The following is a 23,008-nucleotide window of genomic DNA, read 5'->3' on the forward strand; positions in this document are numbered from 1 at the left end:
GGAACCCCCTTTTTTATTTGGGTGGGGGAGGTGGAGTAGGAAGGTAGCCACCTTCCTTCTCACTTGACTCCAAAGTCCAACCATAAAGCCACCAAGATAGTAAAAACTCTTAAAAGGAATTACGTGATATGGGCAATTTTTGCAAATATTCAGGAAGCAAATACGTGGACTAGAGTGTAGTTACCTGTTGTGATTATAATGCATTCAATTTAAAGGGGCAATAAACATCAAATTCACACCCAAGCGGAATTACCTTGCATGCATGGTACATACACGTGAGTCTTTCCCTAATGCTAACCTCCGACAGTAGAGAGTGATCGCAGGCTTGTCTAAGTTCCAACCTTTGGGATAATTGAGTAAACTATCTGCTGTTTGACTCGAACAGGCATCATGCTTGGAAGTCTAATCCTTCGTCGTTGCGCCAATTAATGCGTCCTTCATATTTGGTTTATATTTATATTTATGGTTTAGAGTTTTCATTTTTAAGTCTATGATTTAGATGTTAAATAAGAAAAAGAAAATCATGTAGAGATGTAGATTTGAGAGCATTGTACTTATACGCAGTACTTAAGTGGTAGATTCTTTCTCACAAATTGAACAATTGAAGAAGGCATACTTTGAATTTCCTGTGTACTTTCCTAGATAATCCTAGGTTGACTATGGAAATGTATCTTATTATCATTTATTTTACTTGATATTGGTTTGTGTTAATGTCAGGTGTTGCATGATGAAAGTGGACTCCATTAAAGTCGAACAAGCATCGTTTCACCTTGTGACCTTCTTACCTTTGCACAAGCATCTGTAAAATCTAGATGTTGGGAGTCATTCTTACAGTCCATGTCACAGTCACTACTAACATAATGCTATAACGTTAGGAGTAATTTCCCATTCTTCCCTGCTTGCCTCAAACATATCAATCCTTCATTGGTCACATTGAGAATTACTGTTTGCGTTGTCAAGGACCCGATATGGGGGATCAGGGATGTTGTAGTTGAATACATACTTGAACCCTGTTATAGAGATGTAAAAGACTAACTATGAGATGTTCTTTGATTGTTGTGAAATTGTTACCTACTATATGTTTCATCATGAGTAATATAGTGCTGCATTTTTTACTTCACTTTTTTAATGACCTCAATTTAAAATTCTTGATGTATTTGCTATCAATGTGTTTCTGTCGAATAATTTCTATTAAGAGGTAATGTGTTTATTGTCTTCAATTTTCTCTTGACAATAAGTTAACGTTGTTCTTAATGCATTTTCTAATGATGTATTTTGTGAAGGGTAATTCTTTTAAGAGGTAATGCCTTATATATATGCAACATATGAATTCTGACTTTGCTGTTGTTGTATGTCATTTCTTGTCAAGTGGATCACGTTACGGGATAGCTTTGCACATATAAAATTAAAATGCAAAAAGTATTGTATTGTATCGGTACATATTTTACCGAAACTGATATCTGAGTTACCATATCGAAGTGATATATATGGCTTGGCGGTGCAAGGTGGCTACTGTCAGTCTTGAATCAACTTTTATCACTATTGGAAAGCCCAACAGTAACATTGCGTGGCGTTGGAAGATTTTACCATCGACCTTCATCCATTATTGTATTATCCAATCCTTCTCACTCAGGTTTTGCTAGGATTTATGAATTTGTCATGAGATGTGTGCTTGCGTTACTGTACTGCTTGGAAATATAGAGCAGTTTCCCTTACTTTGAGTTAGTGAAAGTTTTTGGTGTGAAGTAAGTGTATTGAGAAGCAAGACACTAAATGGGAAAATAAATAAAAGTTGACATAAATGGATGTTTGACAAGCATTTTTAATATGATATTAGACTTCAATATTGGTAGGCGAGCAAAGATGTCAATGTATACCATCAATTAGTTGGAATTATAGCAAATTCCAGGGTTGTATTTATGTTCATATTTCGATTTTTTGTAGTTTTCATACAGACTCTGATTAGTTGGGTCCTACTGATACAAACAGATGTGTACTAGGAATTTCAAGGTGGAGAAGTGGTCATTTTGCCACAGGTGACCCGTATTATTTACACTCTGACAACACACTGAGGGTACTAGGACAGAAAAATTTGAGTTAATTATGGCACCTCTAGGATAGTAGTGTTTTAGCTAGGAAGACAATTTAATGCATATTTTTTTTTTTTTACCAAAATTAACATAGAAAATGAATTTTTGTGATTATGTTTTGGATCTAGGGTTGGTTACAGAGGAATGGTTAGAATCAATAAAAATTCAGAAAGAAATGTAAAACATTCTTATGCCAAATATGTTGAAAATAATAGGTTATACTTTGGAAGTCATTAGTCAACTTAGTATTTACTATTTCACGAGTTAGTTATTTTTGAACTCGCTAGTCTGCAGCAAAACTTTATGTAGTAAACAGGATTGAGTTTACTTATAACACCTAAGATAGAGAAGACAATTATTGATTATTTAGCTGGTGGGCCTACGAATTTGGTTTCATGTATGTAAAACACTTCTCTCAGCAAATCGGATATTTAGTTTCTTGCATTTCAAATAGTATATTATTCTGATGTTTTTCATTTTTGAACTTATTGATTGGCATTTACTATTATATTGGTTGGTTTTTACTTTTTTTTTTCTATTTAATACATGGAAAATGCTATTTGTACAGAAGCTTTTGTACAGAATGTTTACAGAAATGATATATCGCGATATATTGACATCAAAATATAGCGATATTTTGATCTTGTTCATCCCCTTCTCCCTCTCCCCCCTTCCCTTGCCGCTGCAACTTCGCCTCCGCCTGCTCTAGCCGCCGCCTCGCCTCACCTCGCCGCTGCAATCTTCGCCGCCTCGCCCGTCGCCTCTACCGCCTCATCGTGTCGCCTCGGCTACCTTGCCGCCGCGTCTCGCCTCGTCGCTGCCGCTGCGCCTCGCCTCGCTTCTGCCGCTGCCACCGCCGCTGGGGCCGACGGTGTGAGAGGGAGAGAGAGAGAGAGAAAGAGAGAGGGAGAGAGAGATGCTGCATTTGGGGCATTTGGGTCATTAATTGTAAGGGCAAAATGGATATTTTGATTGCCCTGTAAATGTTCTGTAACATTTGTTCTGTACAAATAGCATGACCCTTAATACATTTACCACCTGCAGCATTGGTGCTGCAAACCAATAGCTATCAACAGAAAAATCAACAGAAAAAACCTTCTGAGTAAAAGGTTTAGGTGTTGGTTTATGTGGCATGTTGAGTCCTGATGTTCTAGAGGCAGGATTTCTAGAGGGCTGGGGTCTGCATTAGGTCAATTTTGAAGTAATCTCCATAGTAGCTGATGGGTAGAAGGAGTCTATTTTGGCCTGTTTATCGTCTCATGTGCAGGGGTTGTCTTTGGCAGCTGTATTTTCTCCTTTGCTCTGGATGGTTTATACATTCTGTCCTATCATCGGTATCGGATTTAACTTGTGTTTATGGATCTCTATTGGGAAGGTCTTCTTGCTGAAGTCCCTTGTTATTTCTACTGTATCGTAAACTGTGTTCTCTGTGCCTTGGCTTTGGGTTTCATTTGTGCTGGTTGGATGCTTAATCAGTGTTTTCTGGCTTTTGCTTTTCTTTGATGGCATTCCCTTTTCATATACTTGGTTGTGGTTTCTTCAGAGGTTACCATCTTAATCAGGAATGAAGACATGCCGGTTTCTGTCACTTTGTTCGGGTTGGAGTGTATATTAGTATCCATGTTGGTCTTCTTTTTGCTGCTTGTTTCCACAGGTTGGCTTGCTTTAAGTGGGAATCTATTTGCCTGGGTTTGGTATATTTAAGTTAAAGTCGTTTTTGTTGGGAGTTGTAATCTTGCCGAATGTTCAATTCCAAGCAGCTGGGTTTTTATTGTTGTGGTTTGAATTTTTTGGGATCATTATTTGGATTTTCGTTGCTTGATTTGCTTTGGTGGATCAAGAATTCTACCGGGAGGTTTTATAAAAGTGACGTGAGGAGGTTTCTTCTTTTCTTGGAACTGTTTCCCTTCAGTATCAGAAGTTCCTTCTGTGTTGGCTCATTTGTGAGTGGGCTTACTCAAGACCTAACCTAAGAATAATTTAGAACATTCAATACCCAAGAATAATCTAGAATAATTAGAAGACTCCAGTATTGTCCAGGGAACCTAGAATACCCTTGATCTTTCCAGAACATAGAACACCCTATATCATTTCAGAACAACTTATAGTTGAGTCCTACTAACACAAACAGATTTTTACTAGAGATTGTAAAGCGGAGAAGTTACGGTCATTCATATTTGCACTGATGAATGATGACACACAGAGGATATCTAGACAGTAAAGTTTGAGCTAATATGATTTTTAAGGAGGTGAGGGTTTTAGCTAGGAAGACAATTTAATGCACCTTTTCTGCGAAAATTAACACAAAGCATGAAATTTTGGGATTTTGTTTTGAATCTAGGGTTTATTACCAAGGGAAGGTGAGAATCAGTAAGTGTTTGGGAGGAAACAGGACATTCCTATTCCAAACATTTTGAAACTAATTAAGTTATGCTTTGCATGTCATTAATCTATAAAGTATTTATCATGTTATGAATGGCCATATTTAAACTTGCCAGTCTGCAGCAAAACATGATGTTGTGTGTAGAGTCACTTACTAATAAATCTCTTTTCTTATCTGGTGGGGATAGAATGGAATAATGTGCTGCTACAGTTAGTCAAAAAAGTAAAGTTTCCTCGCAACACCTGAGAAAGAGAAGGCATTTTTTTTTATTATTTAGCCTTTTTTTTATAGCTTGTGGGCCTACAAGTGTAGTCTCATGCATTTAAAACAGTGCCCTTCTATATGTGAATACGATATTATAACAATATGCTAATAAATGATTAGGCAACAATGTGTTTCTTTCTGAAGTCAGTTCTTTTTAATTGTTTGTATTTCTGCCCATGTAACATTTTTAACTAAACCGCACGTCTCTTATGTTTTGTCTATATTAATTAGGATATTACGGGGAAGATTGTCCCCTTTACCATGCCCGGGCCTCAAGCTGTTTTGCATCATTCCTGCTGCAGGTTTAATTTCAAGTGCTAAACTTAGACAGCCTGATTCTTCTAGAGGTACATCGACCTATGAGGTGTGGCTCCTTATGTATCCTAAAATTTTCATTTCTTATGTTACTTGATTTAACTTCAGTTATTGTTGCTTTTGAATGTTGAGCAAGATATGTTGAGACCTCTGCCAGAAACTTTACTCCTGTTTTTTCGTGGAAGTTTGAGATATGTATACTTACCATTGATGAAATTTATGTGTAGTTACCTAAATTTCAATTGTTTGGCTAACAAACATGAGATGCAACAATGTTATGAGTGGTATCTATGCAGTTTCTTTCCTTAATATCTGAGGGCCAGCAAGCCCTATGTAGCACAATTTTCACCATCAAAGTTTTGAAGCAGAATGTACATTATGTGTAAGCTTTTGGTTTTTGTCAAATCAGGTTACATCCTTTTAGCTATGGCATCTGAAATAGGTGTGTGACTGCTGGGGTGAGACTTTTAAGACCTTTATTTGTAGCTCACAAGGACATTGAAATTGCTGGGTATCCAATTTTCCTTAAACTTTTGTACTTGGAGATTAATTTAAAATCCTAGACAAGAAGCAGGCCGCCTGACATGATTGCTTTATACGGTGCCATATAACATTGATAATGATCAGGAAACCAAGATGTATTTTCCTTCAATGGGAGGTGAGCCTGAAACTGTGTTCTGTGCCTATTTAGTTTGAAATTTGACCCAAGCAAGGTACAGCTTTGAGTGTGAAAGTCATGCAACTGGTCCTCTAACTCATAATTTACATCCACCTAGCCCATTTGTGATTGAAAATCTGTAAGATGGCATTTGGTTTCATCACAATCAAACCGAATGGCCTAAAACCTGGAAGGAACCAGTTGAGTTGGAATCAAATAGGCTGGGATTTTCATTCATTTGTGTGGTTGCATTAATAAGAAACTTGTTGGAAATAGATTAATCTTACCTTATAGAAAAATGATTCATTCAATGTGGAGAAGAATTAAGTCCAAATAATTGTTTTCTTGTAAGAAAAAATAGTTTATTATTATTAGTTATTGCTTTTAATATATTTTCTTTATGTTTTTTATTTGTTAGTTGCTAATATTCTTTTATGTATCCCAATAGTTGTCATTATAAGCAATGATATCAAAACTGGGAAACGGGTCGGGTTCAAGTTGGGTCTCTATTTGGTTGCAATCTGTTAAGCCTCAACCTTAACTTGATCTAATAGCTTATTGGATCAAAAATCCTTAGCCTAATCTGCCTGCTTATGGTAACTAAATAGATAAATAGGTTAACTTATTAAATATCTATTCAAATTAATATATATCGATCAGGTTGACCCATTAACCTATTCAGAGTTGAGATTAAGAGCATGGAGATGGTTGGCTAGAGAAAATGAAAGAATGGAAAAGTTGCTAGATGTTTCTAACCCTAGGGTTTCAATTTTTTTATCTAAAAAATACCCTTAAAAGTTGAATTAGGAATTTAGGATGTTAAATGCTTGAGGGGTATTTTGGAAAATAGATATTTACCCATTAACCAATTCAGTTTTTGGTTTTATCTTGACCCACTTAAACCTACTTTGTTATCAAATCAATTCTAGATTTTTTCGATTTGTTCTACTATCAAATTGAACCTAATAAACTCTTATCAAGTCGACCCAATAACGAACCAAATCTATTAAGGGTCGACCCAAATCTGCTAATTTCGTGTCGAGTTTAGGTTGGATCGTCAGGTCAGGTTATTGACAACTCTAATTATAACTACATTCAATGTTTATGAATACATAGAGCATACTTGTACATGAATATTATGTGTTAAGTAGGGAATAATGTCTTAGTACCTTTTCTACTCATCATGTATGTTTCTTTACTTCTTATGTGTTATTATTCTCAAAAAAATTGATTGGGTTTCTATTTATAGTTACACTATATTACACTGTAGTTTGTCTCAATGAAAAATAAAGTGACAGCTTCACCTATGAATGAAAAATAAAGAATAGATTGATAGTTTAATTGGTGTGTTAATGTTCCACATTTCTGTTTTGCCTTATTCTGCATCTTGTTGCCATTTCTAATGGATGGCCTTTAGTTCAGAAAAAAAATAAAAATAATGTGTGTTGGGGGCGGGGTTTCTAGGATGAGGACTGTTACACAGGGATAGAATACTGGATCAACATAACATTATATAGATAACTAAACAGGCATATATATTGCAAACTTAACTGACTTCTCTTGAACTTGTCCAATTTTTGCAAAACCTGGAATGTACGAAGAAAATCTTTTATTTGTAAATGAAATTAAACCATGTTTCAAATATGTCACTTCAGAACTAGTTGGAGAATTGCCACTATATATGATAGTGTTTTTGTGCCTTTTTATCCCCAATACCTCTTCTTTTTGTTGCCTATTTTTGTTTACAAATGCATACCCTAACCCTTGAACGTATGAAGAAAATCTTGTCATTTGGGTTGTTAGTTTACAATGCATACCCTAAACCTTTATTTTCATGGATAAGTAGGGAACCTTGTGTGCTGGGAACCCCTTTTTTATTTGGGTGGGGGAGGTGGAGTAGGAAGGTAGCCACCTTCCTTCCCACTTGACTCCAAAGTCCAACCATAAAGCCACCAAGATAGTAAAAACTCTTAAAAGGAATTACGCGATATGGGCAATTTTTGCAAATATTCAGGAAGCAAATACGTGGACTAGAGTGTAGTTACCTGTTGTGATTATAATGCATTCAATTTAAAGGGGCAATAAACATCAAATTCACACCCAAGCTGAATTACCTTGCATGCATGGTACATACACATGAGTCTTTCCCTAATGCTAACCTCCGACAGTAGAGAGTGATCGCAGGCTTGTCTAAGTTCCAACCTTTGGGATAATTGAGTAAACTATCTGCTGTTTGACTCGAACAGACATCATGCTTGGAAGTCTAATCCTTCGTTGTTGCGCCAATTAATGGGTCCTTCATATTTGGTTTATATTTATATTTATGGTTTAGAGTTTTCATTTTTAAGTCTATGATTTAGATGTTAAATAAGAAAAAGAAAATCATGTAGAGATGTAGATTTGAGAGCATTGTACTTATACGCAGTACTTAAGTGGTAGATTCTTTCACACAAATTGAACAATTGAAGAAGGCATACTTTGAATTTCCTGTGTACTTTCCTAGATAATCCTAGGTTGACTATGAAAATGTATCTTATTATCATTTATTTTACTTGATATTGGTTTGTGTTAATGTCGGTTGTTGCAAGATGAAAGTGGATTCCATTAAAGTCGAGCAAGCATTGTTTCACCTTTTGACCTTCTTACCTTTGCACAAGCATCTCTAAAATCTATGAAACAAGCCAGAAATAATCTAAAGGCTTGATCAATTTCTATGAAATCTGTGAAAAAACATATACAAGTTGTTTCCTAAATGTTCTCCTATAATTTAGGAGAAGATTAGGATTATCAAACTCCTAGAAAATAGATAATCTATCTCTAAAACTTAGGAGATAAATATAAACTCTACAACAAACTTTACAACTTAAAATTACAAACTTTAAATATCAACATTATCAGATTCTTCTTATTATCTGCATCCATTGACTTGATCTTTTCCTTTGAATTTTAAATCTCTTTTGGAACTCCTTATCCAACACTCCCCCTCAAGCTGGAGAATAGATAGACATCATTCCCAGCTTGCCAATCAATGCTTCAAATATTGGTCTTGTAACAGCTTTTGTGAACACATCAACTACTTGATCAGTGGTAGGTACATAGGATAAGTCAATCTCTCCTTCTTCAATCTCTCTTTTTATGAAGCTCCTATCTATCTTCACATGTTTCATTTGGTCATGCTGGACCAAATTTTTCATAATGTTGATAGCGAATTTGCTATCACTAAATACCTTTGTTTTATGAGAAAAAGGTATCTCAAAGTTTTCCATCATCCTTTCCAACCATATGACCTCACATATTCCTTGAGTTATGGCTCGGAATTCGGTTTCAGCACTTCTTCGTGCTACAATCGATTGCTTCTTGCTTCTCCATGTAACAATGTTACCCCATAGCTTCGTGCAATAACTAGAGGTGGACCTGTTATCTTCTCTAGAACCAGCCCAATCTGCATCCACCACATAGCCTTCAATTCCACTTTCATCTATTTTCTGAAACAACATCCCTTTTCTAGGTGTACCTTTTAGATATATAAGAACATGAATCACTGCATTCATATGCTTTTGAGTAAGAGAATGCATGTATTGACTGATTATACTCATTGAATAGGCTATGTCTGGTCTTGTTAGTGACAATAAATTAATTTTCCAACCTACCTTTGGTACCTTTTCTTTTCCACTGGAGTATCATCTTTTCTTCAACATTCCACCCTTTTTCTAAAGGAGTTGCAGCTGGCCTGCAGGCTAGCATTTCAGTTTCCTCTAGCAGATCAAGTGTATACTTTCGTTGAGAGATAAATAGGCTTCCTTTGCTTCTTGCCACCTCCATTCCAAGGAAGTATCTCATACTCCCTAGGTCTTTGACTTGAAATTCTGCCCTCAATTTATTCTTCAAGTTTATAATCTCTTGAAAATCATCTCCTATCACAATAATATCATCAATATAAACTATTAGTATTGCTTTCTTTCCACCTGTTGAGGATTTTATGAACAATGTATGGTCATCCTGTCCTTGTTTATATCCCAACTGATTTAGGGTCATGCTGAATTTCTTGAACCAAGCCCTTGGTGATTGCTTTAATCCATATAGAGATTTTTTTAATTTGCATACATTTCCACTGCCAATTTTTTCCTCCAAAACTTGGGGAAATTCTCATATATATTTCTTCATCCAAATCACCATTAAGAAAAGTATGTTTAATGTCAAATTGAAGTAAAGGCCAATCTAAATTTACAGCAATAGACAACAATACTCTTATAGAATTCAGCTTAGCAACTGGAGTAAATGTCTCCTCGTAATCAATTCCATAGGTTATTGTAAAACCTTGGGCTACTAACCTTGCTTTATACCTTTCAATACTCCTATCTGCCTTATGTTTAATAGTGAAGATCCACCGACAGCCAACTATCTTCTTGTTTGGTGGAAGTTTCACTATCTCCCAAGTTTGATTTTCATTTAAGGCACCCATTTCTTCCATAACAGCCTCCTTCCACTTAGGATCACTCATGGCACTATGAATATTTGTTGGAATTGCAATGCTGTCAAGCTTGGCAACAAAATCCTTAAACTGAGAAGACAACTTTGTATTGGTTAGGTGGTTAGAAATTGGGTATTTCACACATGATCTTACCCCTTTATGTAGGGCTATAGGAATAGCCCAATCTAAACCATCTTCCTTGCTATCAGTACTGTCTCCCCTTGCTTTTGTGTCACTGATGTTGCCAACAACCACATCTGGTTCATCCTCCATTGGACCATCATTTAAGGGCAATGGTAGGCCGACATTAGGTTTAGGATGGCCTTTGGGTCTTCTGGAGTAGACAAACAAAGGGTCGTTAGCTTCTGAATTAGGGCTGGAGGTTGTTTTCTCATGCCCAGATTTAGTAGGAGAACACTTTGAGGAAGAGCCAGAGGTGTGCGAGATAGGAGAAACATGAGCTGTAGGAACTGTTGCCAGTGTATTATTAGTGGCTCCTTGAGATGCTCCCCCTTGAGAATACACTGGCAGGTTAGGAGCAAGCGGAGGCAAGGAAGGAATAGGGTCATGGTGAGTGCTGGGTGTTGTTGGAAGAGAATTGAGAGAGGGATAAAATGGTAGATGCTCATAGAATGTGACATCAGTGGAAATATAGAATCTGTGGGTGGTTGGACAGTAGCACTTGTAGCCTTTTGGGGATGGAGAGTACCCAATAAAGATACATTTGTGTGCTTTGGGATCTAATTTGGAACGAGATGGATTATGGTTATGAACATACACAAGGCACCCGAACACCTTAGGATCAAGAGAAGAAAGATAGGGTATATCCAGATATGAGTCAAAGAATGCTAAGGGGAGTTTTGAACTTCAAAGGTTTAGATGGAAGCCGATTTATTAAGTATGCAGTTGTGAGGATAGCTTCACCCTAATAAAAATGAGGAACATTGGTGGCAAACATTATGGCTCTAGCCACTTCTAGAAGGTGGCGGTTTTTTCTCTTAGCAACCCCATTTTGTTGGGGTGTGTAAGGATATGAGCTTTGGTGAAGGATACCATGCTCGGCCAACGTAGTTGGTGAATTCATTAGAAAAATACTCTCGGCCGTTATCAGTTCGAAGGATATGTGTAGAAGTTTGAAACATATTCAAAATGAATGTATGAAATCTTTTGAAAATGTTACTTGCTTATGATTTTTCCTTCATTAAGTACACCCAACAAGCTCTAGAGTGATCATCAATAAAAGTTATAAACCATCTAAAACTATTGACATTACATTTAGAGGGGCTCCAAATGTCACTATGCATCAAATGAAATGGTTTAGAGGGTTTATAAGATTGAATGGAATGGTGAGATCTAGGTTGTTTTGCAATAGTGCACTGTTGGCATGAGAAAACTTGATCTTTATTGATGAAAATTTCTAATGATTTAAGATAAGGGAAACTAGGGTGCCCTAGATGTTGATGCCATAACAAGACTTTGTCACTGGCAGTTACGTTTAGGGCAACTTTATTTTGAGAAGAATTTGGGATATCACCAACCAAGTAGTAAAGACCATCCATCACTCTAGCATTGCCAATCATCTTCCCCGATGCTTGGTCCTGAAAAACACAATGAGAGGGAAAAAATGTTACACTATAGCCCATGTCATTTGTCAACTTACTGACTAATAATAGATTGTATGTTATTCCTGGGACATGTAGTACTGACTGCAGCCTTAGTTTTGACACACGAATCATGCCAATTCCTAAGGCAGGAGAAGTGGTACCATCAGCCATTGAAATATTAATCGAGGAATGGCATGGTGCATAATCAGTCATTAGGTTGTCAGCACTTGACATATGATTAGAGCCCCATATCAACTATCCAAACATTCTTAGGCAGTCTCTTTGTAATTAGGGAGTAGGACTTAGATGTACCTTACATGGCTATGGATGCTGAGGATTGAGGATTAGAAGAACCTGACTGATTTGCACCTTGATTTAGTAGCCTGTATAAAGCTTGGATTTGCTCCTCGAATAGATTCAAACTTGGTCTGGTTTTGATTTCAGTAGAAACTTCGGTAGCATAGGCAAATCTGGGATTTTCTTTCTTCATTCTTGGCTTCCAGTTGGGTGGTTTGCTGTGGATTTTCCAGCATGTTTCCTTCGCGTGGTATGGTTTCTTGCAATGATCACACCACAATTTTTCCCTTCCTAGATTCCGTGAAAAAGATTCCCCTTGTTTGGTTATGGCTAGTGCTGAATTTTGATGGTTTAGAACCGGTTTTGCTTGTCGCAGCATTACCCTATGTCTATTTTCTTCTCTTTTGACCTCTGCGATTGCAAAGACCTCTCTTAGGGCCGGTAAGGGTTTTGAACCCAAAATCATTCCTCTAACTTCATCAAGATCAGAGTTAAGCCCATACAAGAAATCAAAAATCCGGTCTTTTTCAACTATCTTACTGTATTTAATACTATCAGCAAGAGATTCCCAACTAATAATATGAATTAAGTCCATTTCATGCCACAATCCTACCAAAGTATTAAAGTATTTTGTAACACCTAGGGTACCTTGTTTAGTAGATCTTATAGCTGACCAAATTTCAAAGCACTGAGACGAGTTTTCCAAGTCTGAATACATCTCCTGTACCGAATCCCAGATTCTTTTTGCTGTTTTGTAGAAAAGATAAGTCCTACCTATTCTCAGCTCCATTGAGTTGATCAACCATGTCATAATGGTTGAATTTTCTGCCTCCCATACTCCATAGGTTGCTGCAGTTGCAGGAGGAATAGGAATAGATCCTGTTAGATAACCAGCTTTTCCCTTTCCTTTAATCACCAACATAACTGATTGGAACCACTCTCTGAAATTACTCCCATTTAGCTTATGTTGAGTAATTTGTAAAGAGTGATTATCAATGGAAATTATGGGATTGTTTTGCTAAGATGAAGAGGACGAAGAAGGAAGAGGACTCGAAGAACTGGTAGCTGATACCTCGGTTAGGGTAGGATTAGGTTGAATGTCAGCCATTGATGTAGGCACAAACTTGGATTAAAAAACGGGCAGATGCTGATTTAAGATCGAAGAGCAGGCTCTAATACCATGAAACAAGCTGGAAATAATCTAAAGGCTTGATCAATTTCCATGAAATCTGTGAAAAAAATATACAAATTATTTCCTAAATGTTCTCCTATAATTTAGGAGAAGATTAGGATTATCAAACTCCTAGAAAATAGATAATCTATCGCTAAAACTTAGGAGATAAATATAAACTCTACAACAAACTTTACAAATTAAAATTACAAACTTTAAATATCAACATTATTAGATTCTTCTTATTATCCGCATCCATTGACTTGATCTTTTCCTTTGAATTTTAAATCTCCTTCGGAACTCCTCATCCAACAATCTAGATGTTGGGAGTCATTCTTATAGGCCATGTCATAGTCACTACTAACATAATGCTATAACATTAGGAGTAATTTCCAATTCTTCCCTGCTTGCCTCAAACATATCGATCCTTCATTGGTCACATTGAGAATTACTGTTTGCATTTTCAAGGACCCAATACGGGGTTCAAGATGTTGTAGTTTGTCAGAAGGAATTTTGAAGAGAATAGAATTCATTAATCTTCCATTCTGTGTGTAAGCTAATATATACAAGAAATCTCCTAATAATTCTCCTAAAAACTAGGAACAAATTATAATCCTAATTAGTAGGACTAGATAGCTTCATAATTTACAAATTTACATAAGAGATTAAAAAACTTAAAACAAATAAGGCTTTATCTTCTTGGCTCCTTATCCTCTTCTATTTGATAGCTAATCATTCAACTTTAAACTTCAATCGTTGACACTCCCCTTCAAGATAGAAAATGGATATCATCCATTCCAAGCTTGCTAGTCATCTTCTGATAAATGGCTGCGAGTAACCCTTTAGTTAGAATATCTGCAAACTGTTCACAAGATGATATATATGGATTACAAATCAAGCCACTATCCAATTTTTCTTTGATAAAATGTCGGTCCACTTCAACATGCTTAGTTCTGTCATGTTGGACTGGATTGTGAGCAATATTTATTGCTGATTTGTTGTCACAATAGTCTCATAAGTGCTACCAAAGTGATTTTCAAGTCATCTAGTAATATTTTCAACCAAAGCAACTTACAAACTCCTAGAGCCATGGATCTGAATTCTGCCTCCGCACTGGACCGAGCCACATCTGGGTATTGTACCTTCCTAGGGGGTAACCTTGTGACTTGGAGAAGTAAGAAACAAGGTGTAGTGGCTTGCGGGTAACCCTTTAGTTAGAATATCTACAATATGTTCACAAGATAATATATATGGGGTACAAATCAAGCCACTATCCAATTTTTATTTGATAAAATGTCTATCTACTTCAACATGCTTAGTTTTGTTATGTTGGACTGGATTGTGAGCAATATTTATTGCTGATTTGTTGTCACAATAGAGTCTCATAGGTGTTACCAAAGTGATTTTCAAGTCATCTAGTAATATTTTCAACCAAAGCAACTCACACTTAAGAGCTATGGATCTAAATTCTGTCTCTGCACTTGACCGAGCCACTACACCTTGTTTCTTATTTCTCCAAGTCACAAGATTACCCCCTAAGAAGGTACGATACCCAGATGTAAATCTCTTGTCCACCACTAACCCTGCATAATCTGCATCAGTGTAGGCTTCAAGTGTTATGCATTCTCCCCTTTTGAACATAATGCCTTTTCCCTGTGTTCCTTTCAAATAATGCAATATTCTGTAAACAGCCTTTTGGTGAGTTTCTTTCGGATTATGCATGAATTGGCTAACCACCCCTACTGCATATGCAATATCCGACTGAGTATGAGCTAGGTAAATTAGTCTTCCCACTAGCCTTTGGTAGGACCCCTTATCAACTTCATTATCCTCTGGAACTTCCCCCAATTTATGATTGGGTTCAATTGGAGTTTTAGCTACCTTACAACCTGGTAATTCAGTTTCTGTTAGCAAATCCACAATATATTTCTGTTGTGAAATAAAGATGCCTTCTTTTGAGTGGGCAACTTCTATGCCTAAGAAGTATTTCAATCTTCCCAATTCTTTAATTTCAAACTCCTTGATTAGGTATTCCCTGAGTTTATTCCTACCTTTTTCATCATTTTCGGTCACAATAATATCATCCACATACACAAGTAAAGCTGTCACTCCCCCTATGGCCAAGTAATGTATGAAGAGGGTATGGTCTCCTTGACTTTGTTTATACCCTAGAGTAAGCATTACTTTCGTAAAATGGCCAAACCAAGCCCTGGGGGATTGTTTAAGGCCGTATAAAGCCTTCTTCAATTTGCACACTACATGATCTTGGGTAGTTGGACTATATCCAGGTGGCAAATCCATGTAAACTTCCTCTTCTAGGTCTCCATGCAAGAAGGCATTTTTTTTACATCATATTGCAGCAGTGGCCAGCCTAGGTTAGCAGATAGAGATAGGAGTACTTGAACTATGTTTAGCTTTGCAATAGGGGCAAATGGGTCTAGGTAATCTATGCCATATACTTGAGTGTATCCCTTGGCCACTAGCCTTGCCTTATATCTATCTAATATTCCATCATAATTATATTTGATTGTGTAAACCCATTTACATTCCACCGGGTGTTTTCCTTTAGGTAATTGAACTAGCTCCCGAGTTTGGTTTTTTTCAAGGGTTGCCATCTCGACTTCCATGGCATTCCTCCAATTCTCATCCCCTATGGCTTTGGTAAAGTGCTTGGGAATAGGTATGGTATGCAGGCTGGTCATGAAGGTTTTATGTGGGTGAGATAATTTGAAATAGGACAGAAACAGATGCAATGGATGCTTGGTATAGGTCCTAGTGCCTTTTCTAAGGGAAATAGGCCATTCAAGATCACTTTGAGGGATTTCAGGCTCACTCACATGTTCAATAGGTTCGGTTATAGATGCAGAGGGATTAATAGGAGATTTACTTGATGAGATTTCAAGGAGATTGTCAGTGCTCTTAGCAGCAGGTTCAATAGATGAATTGGATTCTTGAACATGCATAGGGCTAGAAACCAACCGCTTTCATTTTGAATATACCTGTAGAGGAGGAGTACTTGGAGTAAGGTCCTCCTGAGTCATTTTTGATGAATCCTTAGAATTAACCGGACCAGAATAAGACAAAGAATAAGAAAAATCCAGATCGAGCAAAGATGAAATTTGGTCTCTATCTGTGACTGTTTAGCTGTTATGAAAATGGTCAAAATAAGGCATGTTTTCCACAAAAGTCACATTAGCTGACACACAATTTTTTTAAAGGGGGATGGTAACATTTATAGCCTTTTTGGGTAGATGAGTATCTAATGAAGATGCATTTTAGAGCTTGAGGGTCTAACTTGCCTCTATGAGGATTATGAATATGGACAAATGATATACACCCAAAAATTTTTGGTTTCTAGCAACTAGGGATATGAATGTCTGGGAAGTGTTTGGTTAGGAGCTGCATGGGGCTGACAGAGTCAAGAGTTTGGGAAGGCAACCAATTGATGAGGGATGTGACAGTTAGAACTGCGTCTCCCTGATAGTGTCTAGGAACATTGTGGTGAAAAATGAGTGCTCTAGTAACAACCAATAGATGCCTATTTTTCCTCTCGGTTACCCCATTTTGTTGAGGAGTATAGGGACAAGAGGACTTATGGATAATCCCTTTTTGTTGGAAAAGATTTGATAGGGATTGGTTAAAGAAATCTTTGGCATTATCAGATCTTAGTCTCTTGATTTTCACTCCAAATTGAGTACTAATCATGTTATAGAAGTTAGGAAAAATAGTGCTCACTTCAAATTTATTTTTCATAAGAAATAACTACATCACTCAGGTGCAATCATCCACAAACACTATAAACCACCGTGCCCCAGAAATATTGGGAACGGTTGCATGACCCCAAACATCACTATGAATGAGAGAGAATGGAACATAAGTTCTTTTATTCAATGAAGGATAAGTCACCCTCTTATGTTTAGCAAATTCACAAACTGAATACTGAAAATTTTTAACATCAAGACCCCTAAATAAAGCTGGAAATATGACCCTAAGAGTAAAACATGAGGGGTGACCAAGGCGATAGTGATGTAACCAAATCTGATCTCTATTAGATTGCACCAAATATGACACAGAATTCACCTTCTCTTTTTTTTTTTCCTGCTCATTTGGTCCCTTAAGATAGCATAGGCCAGCCCTAGACTTACAACCCCAATCATCTTCTTCGATCCCTGAATTTCATGGAAAGTAGGATAAAAGTTATCACTGCAATTGTTGTCTAATTCTAGTTTTTGAATGGAAATAAGGTTAGTGAATAATTTAGGGACATGGAGAACATTCTTGAATGTAAGATATTCATTGAGAATGATATCTCCTTGGCTGACAACGATGGTTAAAGGCCCATCTGCCATGGTTATTTTCTTGGAACTTAAACAAGGGTTGTAGGTATGCCTAGGTTTTTTACAGAAGGTACATGTAATACCCCATGTTCATGTAAAGTTGCCATGTAATTTCGATGAGTTTAGGATATCGAAAAAATTGATTTTATAGCAATTGCAGGTACCAAATTATCTGCAGGGAATGTCTCGGAGTGAAATTATCTAAAGAAAATCATACGACATTGATGAGCATCCCAAGATATGATTTATGGTGTGGAGAGAAATCGGATCGGGTACAGTTTTCGGTATAGCTAAAATACAGCTGCCATTTAGGCTGAAAAATCGAATCGTTGTAGGAGGCTCCCGAAAAATCAACGGACCCCTAGGGGGGCTTCGGTTTTGCGTAGTGAGCAACCCTTCAGTGGTTTTAGGATGAAACAATAGCCCGGTGAGGATGCAAAGGCAAAATCATCTATATCGAGTAAAATTTAAGTTATTAATTATGGATTTTTAGTATTGTAATGCAAATTTATTTGAGGTTTAAGGGCATAATTGTAATAAAAGAATTTCCCTAGTGATATTATGAGAAAATTAAGGATTAAAAAGCAATTTTCTATATATATGTAGTATATAATTATAGTTGTACATATAAGTGGCATAGCAGTACGCGTGATGGCCAGCTTCAGTGAAGCTTTAATGGCCGCGATTTTGGGCTGCAAATTGGAAGATAATGGCAGCCGAATTTGCGGAAGATAGTTGTAGCTAGATTCAAGGGATATGACAGCCGAATTTATGAGATTGTGCAATTAATGTGATGTATATATATATATATATATATACATACACGCCATTGGAGAGCAAGCAATGGCTGCCTATAAATAGGCAGGGGATTTGGCTGATTGAGAAGCACCAAGAGGAGAGTCGAGAGAGAAGGCGAGAGAGAGAGAGCTTGAGAGCATTGGTGCAAGGAAAGAGAAGGCCGAATTCGGCCATGGCAGTGAGCTGAAACAGCCATGGCCACGACCTGCAAGACGCGCAAAAGAAGGCGAGCCAGTGAGCAGGGGCGGAGCAGCAACGTGAAGGCGGCCGGAGGCTCGGGAGGCTACAGCGAAGACTGTCGGAGGCGGCCGGGATGGCTGGTTTCAGCCATGGCAGCCGCGAAGCTGTGTTGTAGTAGCTGGGCCGCAACGCAGCCGGTGTCGACGGGGCTGTATGGCGGCCTCCGGATGGGCCGAGGGAGGCCGGCGTGGGCGGCCGCGGTGGGAGGAGGCAGCGGCAGGGCCGACAATGAGGCGATGCGGCGGTTGGGCGAAGCTCGACATGCGTCCATGGCGGAAGAAAAAGAAACAGAGGAGGGAAGACGAAGAAGAAGAAAAGAAGAAAGAAAGAAAGAAGAAGAAAGGAAGGAAGGAAGGAGAAGAAGAAAAGAAGAAAGAAAGAAAGAAGAAGAAGAAAAGAAGAAAGAGGAAAGAGGGAGCAGTGGTTTATTAATATTCCGGAGCTTTTGGCGAGAAAAGCGGCCCGGCCACACGTTTCGGGTATATGGCACGCATACCGAGGAAGTCGGAGATGCTAAGTTAAGGTGAGTAAAAATTCTTAGAAAATTTCAGAAATTCAAGAATATTATTTTATGAATTTTCGTAGAAGAATATTTGAGAAAATATTTTAGAAATATTTAGTTTGGATTTATTGAGGAAAAATAGGGAGAAATAGAGAAAAAAATGACAGAAAATGCCATAAATTATGGAAAAATAGGTTTTAATGTTTATTTAAATAATTATGGTGATTAGGATGCTTTGAGAAATAAGTTGAAGTGACTTGTCGAATTTTGAGGTTGACACGCAAATCGAGGCGATGCACGAGACAAGGCACGGATATCGAGGTAGCCCGATAAGCTTGAGAAGGTAAGTGGTACTTCCCTAGTTTTATGGAAAATGCCTTCATCATATTGACATACTCTGATATGTACTCATCACGTAGACTGCATACATGACATGACTATGAATGCATAAATACAGTTGATATCATTGATCACTCGCATTTGAGGTCGTAGGGAGTATGAACTGGCACCGCTACTTTACCAAGGGTGCACCTATACACCTCGGCTTTGATAGAGGGAGCCGCAAAAATGGTAGGTAGCATGAGGGGTGCAGTTGACACCTATGAGGTAAGACATTGCATTCATACACGAAATATGTTTTTTGTACCCTTACTTAGATGATTCATCATCTAACTTGGGTTTTGCCCCTAGAATATTCAAACGTTCCAGATGGAGATTGTAGCAGATACGAGGATGAATAAGGCATGAAATGGCATTTAGCAGAGTGCATGATAAATGAAATGTACGTAACGTAGCCCCTGTATTTAAGTTCTGCTACTTTAGATTCTGAACGTTTTGAGAAATGTTAAAGATATAAGAATTTATTTATGATTAATGTTAAGATATCAGATTTCGATCATTGCTTCCGCATTTGATGTGTATAGTGATTCTCTTTCGAGATTAATAGTTGGGAATTTCGGGACGGATTCGAGGAATGATGTGGTTTAGCCTTAGTGTTTGAAAGAAAAAAATTTTATTGTCCCGGAATTGTCCCATTTTATAACGCGCCTGAGAAAGCGGGGCGTTACAGTACACCATAGAGAGTCTTTATCCCCAGCCTTCATATCCTCTTTAGGACCCTTTTTAGGAGCCTTTAGTGATACTAGTGTCAATCTCTCTATTGGAGAGTCGTCTAGCATCACTCCCCTTCTCCCTTCTTTAGCTCGGATTATAGAGATTACTTAATTTAAAGAAGGTAAATTCTCCTTACCAAGAACTTGAACTTTTACTGCATCAAACTCTATATTAAGTCCAACTAAGAAATCGTAGGTTCTTTCTTTCTCCACAAACCTTTTCTGTAATGCTACATCTTCACTACATTTCATCTTTAGGCATTGGTAATGATCCAATTCTTTCCATAAAGTTTGCAGTGTATTTGCATACTCAGTGATAGACCTTACCCCTTGTTTGGTGGCAACAATCTTGGTCCTTATTTTGTAGATCTGTGCAACATCTTTCACCTTAGAATAGGTGAGCTTGACTACCTCCCATATGTCTTTCATAGTTGTTAAGAACATCACCATATCACTTATCTCTGGTACCATTGAATTCCATAGCCATGAAATTACTAAGGAATCCTCCTCATCCCATGCTGCAAACATAGGATCTTCCTCCTTAGAACCAGTCCCCAAGAGATGACTTAGTTTCCCTCTTCCCTTGAGAAAAGTATAGATCAACTGGGACCACTTCAAATAATTTTCCCCATTCAACCAGTAGGTCGCCTGGAGATTTTGCAACTCTCCTCCTTTGCTTGTATTGCCCATTCCAGCAAACAGAATCTCCGTCGTGCTGTTGATTTCCATCGTCTCTGGTGTAGGATTCGTGTTACAGGCAGTAGACATCCTATCCTATTGGGTGAAGGAATAAATTATCAAGAATCGGGTGAAGAAAAGAGGCAAAGGAGGCCTTGATTATCCCACTAAGGTGGTGATAATGAATGCCTGAGAAAGGCACTGGAGGCCAGAAAAAAGGAGCCCCTTAGAAGGCCAGCTCTGATACCATGTCAAAAGGAATTTTGAAGAGAATAGAATTCCTTAATCTTTCATTCCATGTGTAAGCTAATACATACAAGAAATCTCCTAATAATTCTCCTAAAAACTAGGAACAAATTACAATCCTAATTAGTAGGACTAGATAGCTTCATAATTTACAGATTTACATAAGAGATTAAAAAACTTAAAACAAACAAGGGGCTTTATCCTCTTGGCTCCTTATCTTCTTCTATTTGATAGCCAATCATTCAACTTTAAATTTCAATCGTTGACATAGTAAAATACATACTTGAACCCTGTTATATAGATGTAAAAGACTAACCACGAGATGTTCTTTGATTGTTGTGAAATTGTTACCTACTATATGTTTCATCATGAGTAATATAGTACTGTATTTTTTACTTCACTTTTTTAATGACCTTGAGTTAAAATTCTTGATGTATTTGCTATCAATTTGTTTATGTTGAATAATTTCTATTAAGAGGTAATGTGTTTATTGTCTTCAATTTTCTCTTGACAATAAGTTAATGTTGTTCTTAATGCATTTCCTAGTGATGTATTTTGTGAAGGGTAATTCTTTTAAGAGGTAATGCCTTATATATATGCAGCATATGAATTATGACTTTGGTGTTGTTGTATGTCATTTCTTGTCAAGTGGATCACGTTACGGGATAGCTTTGCACATATAAAACTAAAATGCAAAAAGTATTGTATTGTATCGGTACATATTTTACCAAAACTGATATCTGAGTGACCATATCGAAGTGATATATATGGCTTGGCGGTGCAAGGTGGCTACTGTCAGTCTTGAATCAACTTTTATCACTATTGGAAACCCCAACAGTAGCATTACACGGTGTTGGAAGATTTTACCATTGACCTTTATCCAATTTTGTATTATCCAATCCTTCTCACTCAGGTTTTGCTAGGAATTGTGAATTTGTCATGAGATACGTGCTTGCGTTACTGTATTGTTACTGTATTGCTTGGAAATATAGAGCAGTTGCCCTTACCTTGAGTTAGTGAAAGTTTTTGGTGTGAAGTTAAGTGTATTGAGAAGCAAGAAACTAAATGGGAAAATAAATAAAACTTGACATAAATGGGCGTTTGACTAGCATTTTTAATATGATATTAGACTTCAATATTGGTAGGTGAGCAAAGATTTCAATGTATAACAGCAATTAGTTGGAATTATAGCAAATTCCAAGGTTGTTTTTTTGTTCATATTTAGATTTTTTTGTGGTTTTCATACAGACTTTGAGTAGTTGGGTCCTACTGATACAAACAGATGTGTACTAGGAATTGCAAGGTGGAGAAGTAGTCATTTTGCCACAGTTGACCTATATTATTTACACTCTGACGACACGGTGAGTGTCAGGACAGTAAAATTTTAGTTAATTTTGGCACCTCTAAGGTAGAAGGGTTTTAGCTAGAAAGACAATTTAATGCATATTTTTTTACCAAAATTAACATAGAAAATGAAAATTTGTGATTATGTTTTGGATCTAGGGTTGGTTACAGAGGAAATGTTAGAATCAATAAAAATTCGGAAAGAAATGTAAAAACATTCTTATGCCAAACATGTTGAAAATAATAGGTTATGCTTTGGAAGTCTGTAATCAACTTAGTATTTACTATTTTACGGGTTAGTTATTTTTGAACTTGGTAGTCTGCAGCAAAACTTTATGTAGTAAACAGGATTGAGTTTACTTATAACACCTAAGATAGAGAAGACAATTATTGATTATTTGGCTGGTGGGCCTACAAATTTGGTTTCATGTATGCAAAACACTTCTCTCAGCAAATAGGATATTTAGTTTCATTGCATTTCAAATAGTATATTATTCT

General features: G+C 37.1%; 1 protein-coding gene across 5 annotated transcripts in view; it reads left to right on the forward strand.

Moving 5' to 3' along the window:
- Window positions 1–23,008, forward strand: part of LOC127798737 (uncharacterized) — a 171,703-nt gene that overhangs the window by 135,784 nt on the left and 12,911 nt on the right. The window contains exon 4 of one of the 5 annotated variants that reach the window (XR_008022472.1): window positions 5,349–5,369. The exons of 3 other annotated variants lie outside the window; for them this stretch is intronic. The gene's annotated coding sequence lies outside the window, so the exon portion shown is untranslated. Of the gene's footprint in view, window positions 1–4,968; window positions 4,984–5,348; window positions 5,370–23,008 lie in introns of those variants that run through there. One more of the 5 variants, XR_008022481.1, reaches the window with a different exon arrangement.

This window comes from Diospyros lotus, chromosome 4 (genome assembly GCF_014633365.1).
Source record: "Diospyros lotus cultivar Yz01 chromosome 4, ASM1463336v1, whole genome shotgun sequence".
In the NCBI taxonomy this organism is placed as follows: domain Eukaryota; kingdom Viridiplantae; phylum Streptophyta; class Magnoliopsida; order Ericales; family Ebenaceae; genus Diospyros; species Diospyros lotus.